Consider the following 21149-nt stretch of genomic DNA (forward strand, 5'->3'; position numbering starts at 1 on the left):
ACCATAACCATATCAATGATCTTCTAAAAATAACTAGTTTAACGACTAATTGAAGATAAGTGTATTTAGGATCAACTAAAATAACTAAATTTATGATCAACAAAAAATAACTATATTTATGATCGTCTATAAATAACTAGATTAACGATCAACTATAAATAACTAGATTAACGATAAACTGAAAGTAACTGTATTTATGATCAACTGAAAATAATTAGATTAACGATCAACTGAAAATAACTATATTTATGATCATTTGTAAATAACTTGATTAACAATCAACGATCCTTTCTTCATACAAGTGGGTAAATGCTTAACAACAAAAGAAGAAAAAAACATACAATAATCATCTAGAGGATCTTTAGCTAGTTGTGCAAGTCTCGGCTTTGGTAAGAGGAGAAGCATTGACATAGGCTTAACCTCCCAACCTCGGAATATACTTATCCCCACATAATCTATTGAATTAGAAAGGCCCTCCCTACCTTGGAATCAGGCTTGGGATGTTCTTAGTCTAGCCACCTGAGCATCCTAGTGTTTAGAATGTCCGCACAGTTATGAAACAGACATACGTGCATAACTGGCAGTCTAGCACCATTGACATCAAGTGATCATTAGATGGCAAACATACCTTTAAACTACCTTGGCCAAGGATTTCTGATGGGTTCAATGACCCGATCACCACCGCTCGACTTGACAATAGGTTACATTATTAGGGACGAGCACGAGCTATTAAGTAAGATTTATTTTTTTTTTTTTTAAAGTATCAAGTCTGATTTTACTCTCTTATCCTTCCAAGATTTCATCTCATCTCTTCACCTTTTTCGTGGCTTAACAATCTATGAGTCCTAGGTGTTCAAAAATTCAAAGCATCCGGCTCTTATTGATTCATGAATATTGCAATCTTCCAGCATTTCATAATATTCTCTTAAAAAAAGAAACTTGCATAAATATTTATCAGCCGACTTTAAAATCTATTGGCAAATAGTTTATGAATCCATGCTATAACACATCAATATGCTTATTGCTTAGCAACTCTCTAGAGTCATTTAGTTATAAGTGATGGTACACTACAGCTACAGCTATGGAAATCGTTTGTAAAAAAAATAACATGGGAATAACATGAACTAGAATGGTTTTCACATGACCTGATATAAGTTTGGGTCTATCCTGAAGTATTTCAAATCATCTTGGTAGCCAGCTCTCCTTCAGTTGCTATGGACGTATCCAAAATGCAGAGATACTTAGACTTTAGTGAGATCAGAACACATATGGTAGAGTTTTATGGAGTTGCTTATGAAAGGAAAGTGCAGATTGGGATAGCAGAGAATTCGGCACAAGAAATATGTGAAAGTCAAGTGTTATGGAGGGCGGAGAGAATACTGGAAAACGTAGCAAAAGAAAGATAGTCAGGTGTATGAAATATGATGTCCACCTCTTCTTACGGCTTCCATTTTAAAAGAACAAATCGTGACTTCTTGGCTTCCGCAAGTTAAAAGATTATTTGTCAATTTATCATGCCAAGTGTTTAATCGGTTAAAAGCAAAGAAATATTAAAAATCGTAATAGAGTTGGAAGATTATAATTATAATTCGAATGTTATTATATTTTAAATATTATTATAATTTTATATTTATATATGTACATGTAAATATATTAATTAGGTGACAACATTTTATTAAATTATTATAATATAATGGTGTCATTTCATTTTTATATCTATGTGTATGTATATACATATATATTATAATAATATGGTGAAAGATCATTTAAAATCCTTTTAAGTATAGTTTACATTTTAATTCAATTATTTTATGTTTCTCAAATTATTTATTTAAATAGCTCATGCGGTTCTCACAAATGTATCCTGTGTTCAAGTCGCTAAGTCCTTATCAAAGAAGTTTAAGGTCATACCTATCAATCTTGTTAACTGAACTAAGCGAGCATCCCATTCCAATGATCTCGTTTAGCAATGCTTCCCCCCCTATAATAACAAGTCTATAATAATTTTCATATAAACATTTAAAAGATTTTAAATTATTAATCATAATTCAAAAATCAAGCAACTGCTAACATCATATAACAGTTAATGGTTAACGACCATCTTCATTAACAGTTAATACAACGGATATAAATAACTACCTACTTCACATGATGATGAAAGAAAATTTATTAAATCCAACGGTTATGAGCAAGTTTAAAATTAAGTAAAAAATTTGGGATGTAATAATTAAGTTGTTTATAATATTAACTCAATTGTTTATAGCCATTGCTTTTCACAACAGCTAGTCCATGTTGCAATTCTTATTATTTATCATGTTCCTTTCAACAGCAACTTAATGCAAACATGAATTCAGGCATCATATGCATACCAATTTGAAATTGAAATGTGCAATGTTATGATGAAAGAAAAAAAGACGGATATCATATTAGTGCCCATAAATTCGCAAACTTGGTCCATTTAACTCGATGCTACCTACTAAAGTGATAGTATGAAACAGCATACCTCAAGCACCTTCCAATATAGAAATTAATTAAACAAGAAACAAAATGAAGGTTAACAAAAACAAAATAATAAAAATTAAAAAGCTAACTTGAAAGAATTGAAACCTAAAAAGCAGCAACTGCAAGTACAAAGAGCACTACCCTGAAGGGGAACCTCGTAAAAATTGAAAATGCAGAAACAAAAGACACTAAACAGTGACATGAAGACAAATCATAAAGAGCACTGTCTCCAAATTTCAGAAAGGACATGTGGCCCACTACCACAGACGAAAGGAGCGATCATAGAAATGTGAAATGCTCTTAAAATCCATCTAGTTAAAAAATGAACTCTGACGATATCACTCAAGGGTGGAGTAGGCTAATGAGAATCCAAGTGATTCATTATCAAACACAGAAATACCATATTAAAAAAAAAAGTTACCAAAATCTCTACTAACACAGGTCAAAAAGTTAGTGATTCAGTCCCAATGATCAGAAATATTTTAGGGGTAGCAGAGTGTATTCTTCATGATGATAAAAGATGACTTCTCTATTATCTTCACATTTAAAAATACAAATGAATCTTGTAAATAAATCAGAGAAAATGTATTATTTTGATCAAAAGGGGCCAATGAGAGAAAAAGTCAATGTCTTGAGTTTACAACCCCTAAATATGACATCTGTGAACATGCTGGGCATCCTGTAATGTCACCTTTATTTGGATATTAGAAGTTGATTAAATAATAAAACTTCAAGTTGTCAAATATAATAAATTTAATGACAACTTAATTTAATTATTTAATAAAGTAATAAAGTGACTTTATGGTGAAGGGTGGAAATTTAATAAAGAAACTTTATTATGATTTCACCCAGGTTAAAAATTAAATTAAAAGCGACGAGAAATCAAAAGACAAAGGGAAAGGAATATCAAGAGGCAAGCAGAAGGAAAGCCAAGAGTCACTGCAATGGGCTATGAAAGAACAGTAAGGGGTTCATTCAGATTATGCTTAGTCTTTCTTTATTGTCTCGTGGAGACTTTGGGAACTACAAGCTTCCAATTCAGGAAATCTGAGGATAGAAGTCCTTGGATTTTCTAAGGAATTAGAAGGATACCCAGTTCCAATTGGAGGTTTTAATTTAAAATCTCACCATGGACATTAAGTTTATAAAAAAATTGAAGTCTTGTTCTGAGACAATTTTGTACAAGTTTAAAAATTATTACTTATTTGAATTAAAGGCTTTGCTGGGATATATTTCATGGGACATTTGAACTTATTAATATAATTCTTAGTTACCGGTTTGAGTTCGATTCCAAATACGGGTTCGAAGAACTGGTTTGCCAATACGGCAAAATTTTGGAAAGGGTTTTGAGTTCATTCTTACAAAAACATGTAAAAATTATAAAAATTTATACATATATATATATACACACACACATTTATGAAGCCTAGAAGCATGGAGTATGATAAAATCATATAATTTAATCATTTGAAAAACTAAAACACCATAGGCATAAACTTTAAACATGTAATCATAGCATCATGAATCAAGATCATACCATCATATATTCCAATTTTCAAGTTCAACATCAAAGATTCAAATTCAAAACATTAAAATTAAATCATGATCAATGAATCATTACATGTAGCAATGAGACACAAACACTTCAATATAGCTAATATTCTACTCTTCCAACTCCACCTTGGACAAACTTACTTTTGCTCAATCACCTATTTGCACACCACAAATGATGTTAGAAGCCAAAATAACCTATTTACATTTACTTTTTAGGGCTTCCGTAATCAAAACAATATCAAATTTGCTATAAAAAATGCCTTGAAAGTTGTCCATGGCCGGAAATTCACCAAATTCACAACAAAATCGATCTAGGTAGCTGAAATTCGCCTAGATTCACACCAAATTCAATCTTGGTAGCTGAAATTCGCCCAGCTTCAAATTCTTGGACTGTGGGTTTGAACCAGCCCCACGAAAATCGAACCATGTTCGAACCTAGGCCGAAACGAAGCAGTATTTCGAACTAGTTTGAACCCAAGCAAGGTTCTAGGGACAAAATGACAAACCCAAGTAACTAAGATATAATTTCTAGAGCTCAAAATATAAATAATTGATTTAAAATGAATTATCTGGGCAAAGAGATTGGCATTTTCTTGGTTGATTCGGTTTTTCCCTTATTGGCATGGTTTGCAGATATTGCTTGAAATATTTAGCAGCTCATTATATATTATTATGAACTGATGCTTTAGCAAGGAGTCTTCTTTTTACATGTGAGGTATTTTAAGGACAACTGGTATTCTCAGACCTCAACCTATCGCTAAATACAAATTTTGCAAGTTGAGGGAATATCAAAAATCATTTTCATAGCTGTGTGAGGGCATTCAAGAGTAATGGCTTCTTTCTTTGATGGTGCAGAGCACCCAAATTGTACCCAAGGATCCAAGGGGGTCTTTGGAATTCTTAAAAGATGTAATAAGATATTTTGGGATCATTTAGACATTTGTTTCAATCAAGTGAAGTAATTTTGTAAGCCCATTAAACCCATCAAGCTCATAGAAATTTATAAGGTCCTTATTAAATCAAGCATGCTAAAACCACTCAAATGTATTTAAATAGAGTGGAACTGTTCTAATTTCAGTATTGAAGTCATTTGTATCATGTTTGTAATGTTTAGAAAAGGTTTTAGGGTGTTCTGGATGAAAAAAGTAAAAGTTGTTCAAAATTGTCATGAAAACTTTTGTAATTTAATGACAACTTTTTAAAGGTTTGTTAAATGTTGTTTGTGGGGTAGTTCTAGGTTGGTTTCTTGGTTGACTATAACGAAAAATTGTATAAATTTGGTCTTAAAAACACAAATTGGAGGTGGGAGGAATTTGAAGAATAATTGGAATGGAAGAGAACTTTGTTTCAAGCATTTTATTCTAGTTTTCTAAATCATATTTTTCTATAGTTTAGTCGTTACAATCTCATGTGAAATTATACAGATATTAAACTTAAATTTTCAGAAAGGTTTATGAATTACCTTTCATTTGGTTTTAATTTGGTATAATTTCATTGAGATTTGCAGAAGTTGTGGACATTTTGGTGAAGACAGGCCTGAATCTGTCCTAGAGTTAGCAGTTGGGCAGAAAAAAATAACATTTGTTTCACTGATTGGATTTGGCTATAACTTGGGAAGAAGTCTATAATTCATTCTTCTACAATATCATCAAAAGGATTTGCTTTATTGATTCATTTGTAAAAGTTATAAATGACTGTTTGAAGGTTACTGATTCTGCCCTAAATGCCTCATATTTCTCAACTCCTTTGCCTATATAAAGGAGAGCCCCCTCACTATAAAATCATCTTTGCATGCAAGAAAGCTCTACCACACTTGTGCAAGCATATCTTTGATTTTATGGTACGAATTTAGGAGAGCAATGAATAAAAGAAGCAATTGGATTCGAGGTTTTGACTGGCAGCAATTGTGATAAAGAAAATTAGAACCTTTGACTGTAGTTTGTGCCTATTCTATTTGATTCATGTTATGTTTTGTGTTCAATAATAGAGCATAGTGAATTAACAAGCAATCGGAGACGAAGCTTTGACTGAGAGCGATTGAGGTGATACATAGACTAGGAGCTTTGATTGCAGCTTGTATTACCATCTCAAATTCACGAAAAATAGTTAGAATTCCCTATTTCTAGAAGTCTTTGTGCCCCAATGGTAGAGGTTATTCTTATAGAATATGTTAAAATAGGACTTTGAGCCAAACTGGTACACTTTCCATCAGCCTTTGAGCTAGTGTTGATTTATCGGTATCACCGTTTCCAGCTACTAAACAGAAGAGTAGTTAGAGATTTCATCTTGCCCATTACTTGCTCTAGAGGTAAGTGGATTCTTTCCAAAAAGTTAAAAAGGAAAGAATATTGGTAACACCCCTAACAAATCTCTCAACTTCTTGCTTAGCTTGAGTTGATCCAAGGAATGGTGAGAAGGAGGAGCCTTCACTTTAATGTAGGAGAGACTTTGTCTCACACGCTGTGGCTGGTCTACCGATTTTGTGACTAGATTTTCACAAAACTATCAGTTGCAAAATATCCACCCAACACACACCAAGCCTCTAAAAGTGATATACTATCGAAGTAAAACTTGTTATGTTGTAATTATTGAGAAGAGTCTTAGAATATTTGATTATTGCACTAATGAATTATTTTGTTTCATATGGGTCCTGTGTACATCATAAGGAAGTGACCACTTCGAAATGAATATAACTTGTATTTGCATAAGTTATTGAAAGGTGACAATCTTACAATAGCTTAATTTCTATTATGAAAGAATATATTTTATATGGTGGATTAATATCCTTAAATAGAGCATGGCTTTCTATTGTGATGCATATCACAATAGAAGATATCTTGCATGGTGGATTAATTTTCTTAAATAAACCATGGCCTCTTATTGAATTGCATATCACAATAGAAGATATCTTGCATTGTGGATTAGTTTCCTTAAATAGACCATGGCCTTCTAGTGTGATGCATATCACAATAGAGGATATCTTGCATAGTGGATTAATTTTCTTAAATAGACCATGGCCTTCTATTGTGATTGACGTCTCATGATGTCTAAGTAAATCATAGTTGATGATAACTTGCATGGTGGATTAAGTTTCTTAAACAAACCATGGCCTTTCTTCATATTACAATGAGGTAATATCAAACCATGTGTTTATCCTTCTAAACTAAGAGGCAATGTTAATGTGTTAGTTCAGTAGGATAAAATGTTTATGAAATTAGAGATGTATAATCATCCAATGTATCACTATGAATTTTAATATATTATGTAATTATTATTTTTGTGTATAGATCTATAATTACTAAATTTGATAATTCTCAAAATTCATTAAACAAATAATAAATCTATTTAAAACTACTAGCCAACAAATGACATCGACTGTCTTAAGGCAGAAACAATTGTTATATTGTATATTATTAAGTGTAATCAGAAGTCACATAACCGATGGACATGACTCCACCATGGAGTCATGTCTCATTGGTGAGGTGACATGTCCCATCGGTGACATGACTCATCAAACACATTTATGTAGGGGTTGACCTATCTTTGAAAAACAAAGATCACAAAATACAAACGTCTTCAAGTTATCAAACGCAGGCCATCGGTACCTCTCTTCGGTTCAGAACAATACTGTGGGATTTCACACACACCAATCACTTCCGTCTAAAATTCTTAATAACTGGTCGACGATACCATATATTTGTTAAGGTTGTAGCTTCTATCAGATTGATTTTATCATGAGATACCTTGTTGATGGTAAATTATCTTTAAGATAAAATATCTTATATATATATAATATATTATATATTATACATTATATATTATTATCATGTCTTCAATTACCAAAGAATATCAACAAATAAATAGAAGCAAAACTAAGGGACTTCTTCTGAAAAAATAGAAGATAAAAAAGAAGGCAGCCATAATCAGATGGGACAAGATCTGCAGGCCAAAAGAAGCAGGGGGATTAGGAGTTAAAAACCTTGATTGGCAAAATGAAGCACTAGAAGCCAAACAAGTCTGGCAGATGTATCAAGAAAGAGAGAGCAAATGGGCTAGAATACTGTATAGCAAATACCTGAATGCAGCTGATAGCTTATCTCTCCTAAGAACTAGGAATCCTCCCAAAGGATCAAAGGCCTAGAACTTTATGCTAAAATGTCGTCCGTTGATCTCTAATTATGTAACTTGGGATATCGGAAGAGGTGATAAAGCCTTATTTTGGGAAGACTCTGGGGATGGACATCCCCCCCAAGATAAATCGAATTTGTCAATCAATACTAAAAATCTACTAACTTCAGTATGGGGGGCTAAGGTAGCTGATTATATCCAAAATAATCCCTTCAACGAAGAAATAACATGGAAATGGAAACCGCTAGACAACTTAGGACTTCAACTAGAAGAACAAGAGAAACTTGAGGCTATTCTAAGAGATCGCCCAATCCACCACTATGATAGGGAAGATAAACTTATCTGGGCAATCTCTAATGATGGAATATACAAGGTAAAAGAAGGATACAATCTAATAATCAATTCACAAAGATGGGAAACTAAAAATATGCCTCTGAATCTCTATTGAGACCCAGCGAGACTTCCAAAGGCAAGCATATTCCTATGAGCAGCCTTACAAAATCGAGTCCTAACAGCAAATAGATTTAGGAAAATGAATTTTGAAAGCCCCTCAAGATGTATTATATGTAAAGAAAACTTTGAATTAGTAGAGCATCTATTTTACCAATGCAAGTATGCCAAGGAGTGTTGGGATTGGCTTAAAAAGAAACTCAACTGGACTGCTCCCCTTCCGGGGGATTGGCAAGACCACTTATCTGGTTGGCCCAAAGAATCTAACTACAAAGTGCATGGAAAACTTTGGAAGATCACCTCCACTATTCTAGTATGTGAGATCTAGAAAGAAAGAAATAGACGAATTTTCAATAACTTAGAACTAAGTGCTTCCTCTCTCTTCAACAAAATAGAAGCAAGTATTACAGAAGTAATGAATAATGACCTAAGCAAGACAGCAAAACAAGACTCATTCTCGAAATGGGATGAAAAAATAAAAAAGAATCGGCAACACTTAATCAACCCCCCCCCCCCCCCCTCACATACAAAAATAATAATAGTAAAGCTAGAAGCGAATGTAGGTGGGAACCTCCACCTGTAGGATGGCTCAAAATTAATTTCGATGGAGCCTCAAGAGAAAACTCGAGGAAAGCAGGAATCAGTTGTATAATCAGGGACGATTCCGAAAATTGGATCATGAAGCTAAACCCTTGGGGACAGCAACTAACAACATCACGGAACTAGAAGCTTTCCATGAAGGATTAAAAATAAGCTTTCCATGAAGGATTAAAAATAAGTCTCACATTAAAAGTCAATAGAATCATAATAGAAGGAGATTCTCAAATTATATTAAACAAACTTAGAAAAAGGAAAACTCCTAATTAGGTCTTGAACTCTAAATCTGAGAAAATCCTCAACCTTATGGATAAGTTTGAATAAGTAAGACTTAACCACATTTACAAGGAAGGCAACTCAGAAGCAGATCAATTGGCTAACAAAGGAACGGATGGAGAGAATATAATTCAATTTACATCTAAAATAGTTAATATCGAAACATCCTAAACCGATTCGATTCTTCAACATATCTCCCCCCTTTTTTTGTAGCGATATCGTGATTTCATGATAAATTAATAACTTTTTAAAATACACAACTCAAACAATACTTATAGCATTAAGAATTAAGGTAATACCTTGTAATCATATAACATAGGTATAGATTTGCTCATGACTTGTAATGATTATCAAATGACAATACCTCTCATACCTTTCTAGATCTTTCCAGAGCATGAAAAGAGTATTTATTACTCGGTTCTGTGTCTCCAACAATCGCTTTTGCTTTCGGTAGTTTACGCATGATACGATGATATGATAGATTTTAATGACGTCCACGAGGCTAAAGTAGCCTATGGGACCTACATGATCACCCCCCAAGCCAAGAGCGAAACTAATCTAGCTGTAAAGTTTTGGTTAACTTGTCTCTCCTTCACTAAAGTTTGATAATCAAAGCCGGTGTTCTCTTCACTTGATCTTCCTCGAATAAGTAGTTGAAGTCCTTGTTCTACAATATCTCTGTATAACCAAATCTGATCTCACTGTATGTCAGGCAATCCTTGACAAAGTGTTGCTCTATCTCTACTACTCCCATATTACAGAATAAACACATTCTGTCTGCCCACTCTTCCTTTGGAACTTGCCATCTACCAATTTCACATCGCAGCCGATGTGAACTAGTTCTGAGTTGTGCCATCAACATTTTTGCTTTCCAATTAATAGGTGCTCTTATATAGGCCTTCTCATCATGACTAGAAGTGGGGTTAAATTCTTTAATGTAATAAGATTTTTTCTGCCCTATGTGCCTTGTCCATAAAATATTGAAAAAATTTTCCATGAAAAACTTCTTTATTTCTTTAATGTTATTCGGGCAAGTATGGATGTTGATATCCCATTTTCGCATCCATTTGTCATTTTGCTTCATCCATGTGCTTTTTCACCTAACAAGTTTTTCCTCTGCGACTAGCTTGGGCCAGCGATGTGTTTCTAGACCTTGGGTTTTCTTTAAATAGCTTAGCATTCGGACCAATGCAACGGCTTCTAACAGAAAGGAACCCACCTCTGCCAATAAGATCTCATACGGCACCGTGGTCTTGACTTTAAGATTGCATGTGATGAAGTGTTTTTGAATTCTTTCTACCTATCGCCATTTATGTTCGAACATGCTACCGCCCCACACTTCACATCCGTATAGAATAACCGGAATGACCAGCAAACCAAAAAGAGTTTTCATGGTCATCTAATCCCATAATTCTGCGTTCCTGCACCTCTTTTGTAAAGAATATAATGCCTTTCAGCCCCCTTGGATCCTTTTTGATTTGCATTTATCCCAATTGAGTTTGTTATGAAAATCTATGCCTAAGTATTTGTACTCCTCCACAATCTCAAGAGGGTTACCCTCAAACAGGAACTTGTCCTGTATACCCCTATTCCTCTTCAGCGAGAAGATCATAACTTTGGTTTTGCTAGTGTGCACTTGCATTCCCACTTCATGGTAGAAACTTTCTAGTGCTTTCAAGTGTTCTTTCAAACCTTTAGCCGTTCTAGCAAGTATTATGAAATCGTCTGCATATAAGAGCAATCTTATCACAAAGTGGACCAGCTATACCCCTCACCATCAGTCTTGTTTATCCATTCTTCTAACTTGTCAATATAGAGCCCGAATAATGTTGGAGATAGCGGACACCCTTGCTTAACCCCGATGTTGCTGCCAAAATCCTCTAATAGCCCTTCCATCATTCTGATTTTAGCTTTGACCTGCTCATACAATCTGTGAACAGTAGACCTAAGTTCTTTAGGAACTTCCAACTCTTCCGTGGCACTGTGTCAAATGTTTTTTTAAAGTCCACAAAACAACAAAAAGCCTCGGCCCCCTAAGTGTCCCAAACTTTCTCTATCAAATATTTGAGAGTGATGTCGTGATCTATAGTAAAGTGTTTTGGTCTAAAGCCTACTTGCCCTTTTGCTCTTTTGCCTTCTATTTCAGCCCATTTACTAATTTTTTGTTCTACCATGCTACCAAATAACTTTCCGAAGTGTGGATTGATCATGATGGTTCGGTAATTAGAAGGGTTGTTTATATCTCCGCTTTTGTGGAGTCGAATCACCACGCTTGTTGTCCAATTTATAGGGAAGACACTATTGAAAATCTTAGTGATGTGTGGTGCCATGGTTTCAGCACCCCATTTTAAGTATTCAGCTTGTATCCCATCTATATCTTGTGCTTTACCAGCAACTAACCTCCTTATGCCTTGAATAATATCCTTCTGGCTGAATAATTCACCTGTAGTCTGGGTTACCATGGTTCTATGTTCTCCTAAATCACACTCATAGAGGCTCTTTGCATATTCCAGCCATTCGGTTCCTGTGATGTTGTTCTCTATCTGTGTTTTCTCTGCTGAAGCTCTTTCCAAAACTTTTTGGGGCTGCTTTTACCAAGATTAATCAACTCGATTCTTCTCATGTTCACATACTCCTTTTTCTTCTTTTTAATTAGTTGATCATATTCCTTTCTTCTTTCTCTGTTCATGTTCTTTTTCCAATTATTTTTTGTCATTTTGCACTCTTCATCAAACCACGAATTGGCCGGAAAAGCGTTCTTGGCTTCTCTTGTGGCCTTAGATCTTTTATACTCCTCCAAGGCTTTAATGATAGTAAGAACAAGATTATCCTTGTCCATGGAATGTTGTTTATCAGACTTGAGATGCTTTCCCTAAACCCTAGACAGCCGCAAAAGAGTCTCAGAAAATATTATGGTTTTCTTGTGTTATTAAAACTTTGTTGCTCGAAATCATCTTCCTTTTCTGTAAATGTTTTGAGACAATATGTTGATCTTTAAAGTGGGTGGCTACCCTTATCAAGATGGGGTTATGGTCAGATTTTAGCTCCATGGGGCAATCCTCTATCTCAAAGTTAATTATCTTTGCGACATAGTCTTGCGAGCATATGACATAATCTACAAAACTTTGCCCATTATGCCTTTTGCATGTGATTCCACCCGATTTAGGCCACTTTTCCATACCATTGCATATGACCATGTTATATAGGCAGCATAAGCCTAGTAATTCAGCCCCAAAGTGATTAACCTTTCCCGTGCTATCCTACGATGACTTTTCCCAATTTTGCGTCCCTTCTTCTCTACTTTTTTTGTAACTCTCCTTAAGATTTAGAGTTTGGTTGTTTTTTGTTCTAGCATTGAAATCACCTATTACCATTATTTCCCCTAGAGAGCTAAAGGCTGCTATGTCTTTTTTGAGTGCAGCGAACAGGTCTTCTCGATCCAATCTATGTTTTTTATACATTTTTGAGCCTTTTGGGGCGAAGTAGCAAACAGCCACCATTGTAGAAATCTGATTCTCTGTTATTTTTATCCATATATACTGCTTGTTTACATCTTATTTCTCCAAGTTTATAAATTTGCTCCAAGTTTCTTTAATTAGAACGGTGATGCCTCCATGCCCCTTACCATTTTCTATTTTCTCGTTCCACAGTGATATCTTCTTATACCCCTCAAAATCTAGAACCCTACATCCATCATGTTCATGGGTCTTGGTAAGCATAATGATGTCATTATCTTTAGCTACCGGCCCTAACCCAGGTCCTCTTCTCCAAGGATAACCTCTACAATGCCAACTAACTATAGTTATATGTTCCTTGGTAGGCCCGAGTTCCTATTTATTGTGTGTGATTTTGTCGCTAATTTGGGCTCCACCATTTTGTAGCCACGCCCATTTGTCGTTTTCTCTTGCTATTTTCACATTTTCCCACTCCTTTCTTCCTGCTGAGTTAAGGTGAAGTCATCATCAAGATATATGTGTGTGCCTTTAAGAAATCTCCTATTACTTCAGATGTTTTTGTCCCCTATATTCTTCATGGTAACTCTAACATGCCTATCCTTGCCTCCTCTGATCCATTTTCCAATTCTCTGTACTTATATGGTTGTTCCATGCCAGTCTAAATGGTCTTTACAGAAGTCTTTAACTAGATCTATTGTGTTTTCCTGTTCTCCATAGTCTCATAGCCCTTCGATGACGATATTTGCTGCTTTCTCACTTCTTTCTTTTTCCTCTCTAATCTACCTCCGAACTTGTTTTTCTATGTTGTCAATAGAAGTGTTTGCTAGGCCCTTTACTCTGTTAGCCCATGATCTAACTTCTTCAATTTGCTCTCTAAGTCGGTCGTCTTTTAATTTCTAATTGGTCATGGCATCTTGAATATTTTCCATTTGCAAGTGTTTGTCTCCTCCAACGATACTAGTTGTTGTCCTCTTTTCCCCTACTTCTTTCTTTAACAATATTAATTCATACTCTCCTTTTTCCATATTAAATTGCAATTTTTGAATTTGTTCTCTAAGTGACTTGACCTCCATTGCTAGTTTCCAGTTATCTTCGGTGACTCTTTTCATTGTGATACTTTCTATTTGGCTCCTCTCTTCAAATGCCCACACCCTCTCCTTCATAGCTACCAAGTCATTCAGAAAGATGTTCGGGAACCACGTCATGGGTGTCCTCATGGGGCTGTAATTATTTGACAGCCCATCCTCCACTGTGTCCATTGCCTGAGAATTATTTGTCTTCCCTTTACCTTTGATATCATTAACCTGCTTAGCTGTTTCAGAGATTTCAGCCGGCCTCAAACTCTGTTCCCCCGTATTTGTACTGTCTAGGAGGTGTGGTAATGGTTTCGGAAGTATAGCTGCGAGCTCCCCTCTTTTTGCATATTTAATCTTTTGTATCTTTCTCCGTCTAATTATTCTTTTATATTGTTTGGCATTCACGTAAATATAGTTTCCTCCTGTAGGTGGTCCACTGACTCGTGGAAAGCTCAAAATGTTTATGGGTAGATTGCCATTTGTTCCTCCAAGATTGAATGGACTCATGTGTCTGGTTGGTGGTCTTGGAAGAATGACGAAGCTCCCCTAATTCCACTTGATGATGTTGTTTTGTATTAAACTATCCCCGTGTGTTAGAACCATGCCTTTTTTACCAGAGATGTCATTGTGTTCAGTAGCCTCCCCCAAACTTGCTTGTTGCTTTGTTGTTACGGGCGCACTGACCATCTGATTCCGTGCCACACTGTTACTATCAAATCCTGTGTTGTACCCAGTGATCTCATCTAGTTCTGACTATGCCTCCCTTATCTTTGGTTGATCGATTGATGATACATGTGCAAGTATCTTCTCATCATTCTGAAACCCTACAGGTGCTTCTGTGGTTCCCCCGTTTATTCCTTCCGTGAGAACCATGTCGTTATCACTGGTGTCTTATTATAGATTCTTTATGGCTTTTGCGTTTTGCTTAGCTAGTGACACACATTTAGTGTAGAAGTTTTGTGCATCTTCACGTATGATATGGAATCGACAAAGCAATTTTGGGGAAAGAAATGTGCTAGAAAGTGATAGTTGAGTGGGGCACTTGGACTTACCGATTGATAGCTCGATGTCAATAAAATAATAGGGTTTTGTTACCCGTGATGCTCCGATGCTTTTGGCCGACTTGGTTTTTCCTGATGCACCTTTGCTATCTATGGGTCCAACCTGGTTTCCTATTGCTTTCCAACTTCCTGCTTCCTGCTTGCGGCTCCCTGCTTCCTATGTTGCAGCTTCCTGCGATGCAGTTTCCTAAACGTTGCGGCTTCCTATTGTCGGCTTCCTAAACCTTGCAACTTCCTGTTCTGTAGAAAGGAACATGACCTTACCTTACCTCAAAGGCCACACTTACTAGTGTTTTTATCATTCTCAAAGGAATTATGCTATCATTCTCGTACGTACACCGTCTCTATCTGCGCACGATGGATTCCATGTGGACTGGAATTTAAAATCAATTAGGCTTACTTCATCGATGCGATGCCTCTTGTCATTGGCATCTTGCAATGTCGGATGTGTTTTTTGTTCTCTATATTGTCTAGCTTGGGTGTGAGAATGGATACAAACATTTCTCTGTTTCACACCTTAGAGGTCTGCACTATGGCTTTTAGAGAAAATATTAAGCCAGAAAGATGGAAAAGGTCACTCCATCCCATAGACGATATGACCATGATATGACCAGGGTAGCCGTTAGCAAGGTGCTAGGTGAAGGGGTTTTTAACTACGACTACACTTAAAGGATTAATAGCAATATTGTAGTAGCGTTTGTTGGGTGTTTAGCTAGGGCAAAAATTGGAAAATGGGAGATCATCCGGTTCTACTACAATTTATTTGACCTAGTCTAGTTGGAGGGCTTAGAATAGGTGGTCTTCAACATAGACGAAAAGCTTAGGATCCCCCTGTCGGAATTTTATGTCTCATCCTCCTGGGAGTTTTGACTTTGCGCTTGTGCCTAGGCCTCCATCTCTAGACATTCGGGAAAGCATCCTTTTTACCAAGAATTGGCTGAAAATGGAGGCCAGTATGCACTTCCTTCTTCAATGGAGAGTAATTGTGGTCGACCCCAACAAAGACTGGCCCCTACATTACCTCAAAATCTTCAATGCATACATTCAACCGAGGGTTGAATTCGAAGACCTTGAAGCCTTGGAGTTTTGCCTCCTAAATTTAGATAAATCTAGCAAGGAAAGGAATACATATGAGTTCCCTCCAAGCTCCAAGGCCAAAGACTTGAAGGAAGCTGCTGAAATCATAATGGTATACTGGAAGAGGGAAGGAGTAATCTAATTCAGGAGCTCTCTTGAAATGGTGGTTTTGGGGGTATCTAGTCTAGGCTTCCGGTTCTGTGCACCAAGGCTACTAGCTTGGAGTTTTTCGTCTTCTTATGGTTTTGTAGAATGGTCGTCTATACTTCTCAGGTTCCCTGGTCTTTTGCATCTTTCGTCTCCTTTCATAGTATTCTGTAGGTTTTTCTAGGTTTGTTATTATCTAGGTCAGCTCCTATTGAAAGAAAATATAGCCCAATATCAATTTCTGGAAGCTGGGCAGTTGTAATTTTGGTCCCCTATGTAGATTTGTGGAAATTCCAATCTATAGGTTTCATACTTTGGTAGTCTTTCCTACTGTTAGTGCCCAAGTGCTGGTTTTGGTTTTGGTGCCCTAGGGATCGGCCCATATAATCTAGCGACGGTGTAATTTTGATTTCAAATAATTAATATATATTAAAGTTTCGAAGTTACTCTTTATGACTGTCTCCTGTATCTGTTTTTTAGTTTTTCACCAAGCCCCCTGCTCTTCGTAGCATTCATCAAAGTTAGTATCTACTTTCGTCCAGTGTATGGATTAATAATAAAGTTGCAGAATACAAAACAATCTCTGTTGGAATTAACGTGCTCAGCAGTGTTGTTACTAGGCTTTACACCTGGTCAATCTTAAAGGTATATTTCCCATGATAATTATTTAATATGGATTGCAATATCCGGCTATTTTGCAATCTCTTATCATTTTTTCATTTTTAGACACATTATCCTCATAGTATTTAAACAATGGTGTCAGCAATCTTACCCACTTCAACTAAGGCATAGTAAACCGATATATACAGATGACAGTTATCTACTTGAAAATAAATAGACACAAGGCTTGAGTAAATCTGAATTTATTGATTTCACACATAGCAAATTTAATCTAATAAATGATAAATTGTAATCAGTATAGATCAATAGTAGGCAGTAGTATCTTCAAGAATCTGCAAAAGTGTGCAATCAAAATTAGGGGAGACAGATTTTTGATACCAAAACAGGGGTATTCGTCATTCTGGGAGTATGAGAACGATAACATATGAACTTCTAAATTATTAGGATACCCAATTATCAAACATGTGTAGAACACGTTATCAAGATCGGTAGCAATTAATAGATAAACAGAGTGGGAGATTATAAAATTATAATTAAACATTAAAGAAAACTGAAATTAAAGGAATATGAATCATAATATATTTTACAAAAATTAAAACAAACATGAATCACAATAAAAACAATAAAGATCAATAGGTAGATTTGAATATTAAGACACTAATCTCAAAATGGAAAGTTTTAAAAACTTACGCTTTGAATTTAGAAGGAATTAAGCCAGTTAGCATATATTATAATTTAGCAAGAGGTGAAGAACTAATTAAAGGATAAATTATTAATGCATGTCAACCCAACCTCTTGTTATTTTAGGAAATCAAGAAAATAGATCCAAGTCTAATGTTATTTAATCAAGTTCCTAAAAAGTCTTATATTAATATAAAGGTCAATTTTTACTGACAGAGAGTACTAACATTAAAAAACAAGTTTGAAGAGGCTTTGTGATTACAGAGCAGTAGTATAAATACACCATCATCAAAGCTCAAGTTATAATAATGATTAAAGAGGATGATCTTGGTTGTGATCAGAGATACCGACAAACTTCTTAGAAGTCCTTCATAAAAATGAAAAGGAAGATGTTGCCTCCAAAACATCATATATCAGAGAATTAGTCATTAAAAAATAGACAAAGCAACAAGTTAGCAGAGAATGATGTAATATTCATATTCTAAAACTGGGGATATGTACATTGTCAAAGACTAAGGTCCTAGGCAAGACTGGAGGTATTCTTATTCATTCTTTCCTACCAGTGCCCGTTTGAACAGAAACATTTGTAACTTATATTTATTAATATAATATATAAGGCTTCAGCTATTTACCAATCAAAAAAAAAAATTTATTACATAAGTGGTTAACATATTAATATTACATATATGCTTGAGATGAGTTACATATATGGTTATTTATATTACTATTATATTAATATGTTAACTAGTGATGTTTAACCGTAGAGACATGTCTCTTCCTCTCATATTTAAAATTCCTCAAATCTGCATTTGAAAAATCATCAATAACAATGGTTATGATTCTACATTTGCAGAAACGATCCTAGAAATTAACATGGTATCAGAGCTAGACTGCAAATGAATATATATATATATATATATATATATATATATATATATTCACTCTGAATATTTATTATTGCAATTATTATTGCAAGTTAGATGTCACAACATCTCTAATATCAAAGAGGACTATGATAAAATATTATAATAATTAATAAATACAAGATCTTTCCTACAGTCGAGAGTTCTCATTAATAGTGCGACAAATTAAATAATTTTAGAGCATCATCAAACAGCATAGAACGAATATAAATATATGGTAGGAGATATGTCAAAATAATGCAAGTTATCATTGACCAAATCTGTGCAAAGTTCATTTAAAATTGAAACAAAACTCCTCCATATATTTTGTTCAAGAATACAAGTTGTAGCTCCACTGTTCAGAAATGTTATGTCTAGAATTGTAACCAAGGAAAGTGGACGAAAACATTTGTGACAAGTACTATCTTCCGCATTTAGAGGTAGAAATCACCAAATTCATACTTGAATGCAATAATACATGATTGCAATACATATATTCTGACATTAGAACATATTTGAATGGTAGCACTTATGTCTATGAAATATATTTTAGACAAAGCCACTACACTTCAATCTGTCGGCCAGTTCTCAGATTTGTGTTGTCAAAAGCGAAAGATACACTTCCTAAGTAAACGTAGAAAACAGAGTCCAGCATCTGTATATCTCACCACCACTTGCACCATGCGATAAAATTCGATGATCACAAACAATATTCACCTCATGCAAACGCCTGCTATGTGTGACTTGATGGATAGGAACGAATATAGTGTTACAAATAAAATAAATGAATAATGTTCAATACAAATAAAGGTTTCTATTTCGAATTAAGGTGGATGGTTGTATAGAAGTGACACTAACTAATTCAGGATCTCCTATGTTAGCAATGAGTTGGGCCTCATAGTAAGGTGCGTATAAATATGTCAAAACAATTTATTAAAGACCATGGAATAGATTGAAATATGAAATACAATTATAAATATTGAATAAAATAAGAAATAAATAAGAATGTCATTTTTAGTAGAGTAATTATGCTATCCTAAGGAAAGGAAAAATATTTTACCATTATGATTTTATTACGAATAATTGATTATACCTAATATTATCGTTGTTTACCGTACTAGGTAAACAAATCAATGCATATAGACAATAGATAAGAACATCAGACTCCTTATATTATTCGCATATGCCAAAGATAGTACATTATGCTTTTGATGATTACAATGCTTCTCGAAGGGGGTATATATACTCACCGAAGGGCCTTTTGGAAGGCTCCCGAAGGAACCCGTCGAGTACAAGTCGGCTACATAACAAATAATGCATACTAACCTACCCGTCGGCTCATTTACAATTATTTACCGACTACATCATCCCCCCCAAAAAGAACAGTCGTCTCCGGAGGACAATACAACAAAATATCAGAGACAATTAACAAACAAAATTCGTTAACTGACTAAGTACAACAAGATAAATTTGCTTCTGTCACATCACTTTCACATTTGTCTCGTGCCTGCACCAAACTGGTCTCTAGACCACGTTGCATCTGCAGCCTCTACTAACACAAGATTGTCTCCTTAGCTGACCTTAATAGCCACCCATGCCACTTTCTCTATTTCCAACTCCTGGGTACCCTGAGCCAAGTGTCGCTGTCCTGCCTCCAATTGGATGATCAGCTCCTCCCGAGCTCTCTATGCATCCACCATGATAGCCTCACGTGCAACACCTACTCCAAGTGCCTCTGGTACACAAACACTCCATGCCTACAGCAACTCTAGGTCTCATCAACTGGTCATACTTCCCACGACTGATAATCTGCAACGACTGGGGGTCTAGGGAGCATCACCCTCGATGGGGTCAAGGGGCAACGCCCCCGCAGGGTCCTGAGGTCCAAGACCAAATTAGCACTCTAAAACCCACACAAAACTGCATAAACACACTATTTCTGTCATTTTCTTTCGATTCCACACTCTTTCTAGCAACCTCAAATGTTCCCCCTTCCCTTCGTATCATCCGTTACTCATTTTGAGCATTCTTGATTTGTTGACGTTTTCTTTTTCTTTTCTTTTTTTTGCTCCTCTCTTCTGACTGCTTCCTTCTGGTAAACCCTTCTAAAAGCTATCCATAATCCATACGGTATCAACAAGAAGACTTAATAATCTGAAAATGCCGTTAGTGTTTTGAATTTAACCAGCAAATCCTCTAGATCCTTTCCTAAAATCCATACGGTAATCTGTGATCTTCAAATATCAAACACTCAACTCCTCAAATCCGTACACCAACTCTTGAAGCCAAATATCCTTTAAAATTTGTACAAAACTTCAATATTGAAATCCGTATGCCATAATGCATACAGGGAATCCGTACTCCATCAAATGAAGGTAAATTCGTACATTAATGCGGTCAATGATTATTATCTTACTCCAATCTGTACGGTGAGGGTGCTCTAAAAAATCGTACGATGAATGACGACTGAATCAGGCTTTCCATCCCGTACTGAAAATTCCCCTTGGAATCCGTATGGTAGATGTTATTCACCAAGTCCGTACGCTGAAATCTTAGAATCCATGTGCTGGACAACTCATTTGCAAATTCGTATGATGCATCCCTCTTCAATTGTCCATACGG

General features: G+C 35.4%; 1 protein-coding gene across 1 annotated transcript in view; it reads right to left on the reverse strand.

Annotated features, from left to right (window-relative positions):
* The window catches only part of EMB2737 (embryo defective 2737), a 191581-nt gene that overhangs the window by 92724 nt on the left and 77708 nt on the right, over nt 1-21149 (reverse strand). The window lies entirely within an intron of this gene.

Source organism: Cupressus sempervirens, chromosome 6, assembly GCF_028749045.1.
Source record: "Cupressus sempervirens isolate cs-2001-9-10 chromosome 6, ASM2874904v1, whole genome shotgun sequence".
Taxonomy (NCBI): Eukaryota; Viridiplantae; Streptophyta; class Pinopsida; order Cupressales; family Cupressaceae; genus Cupressus; species Cupressus sempervirens.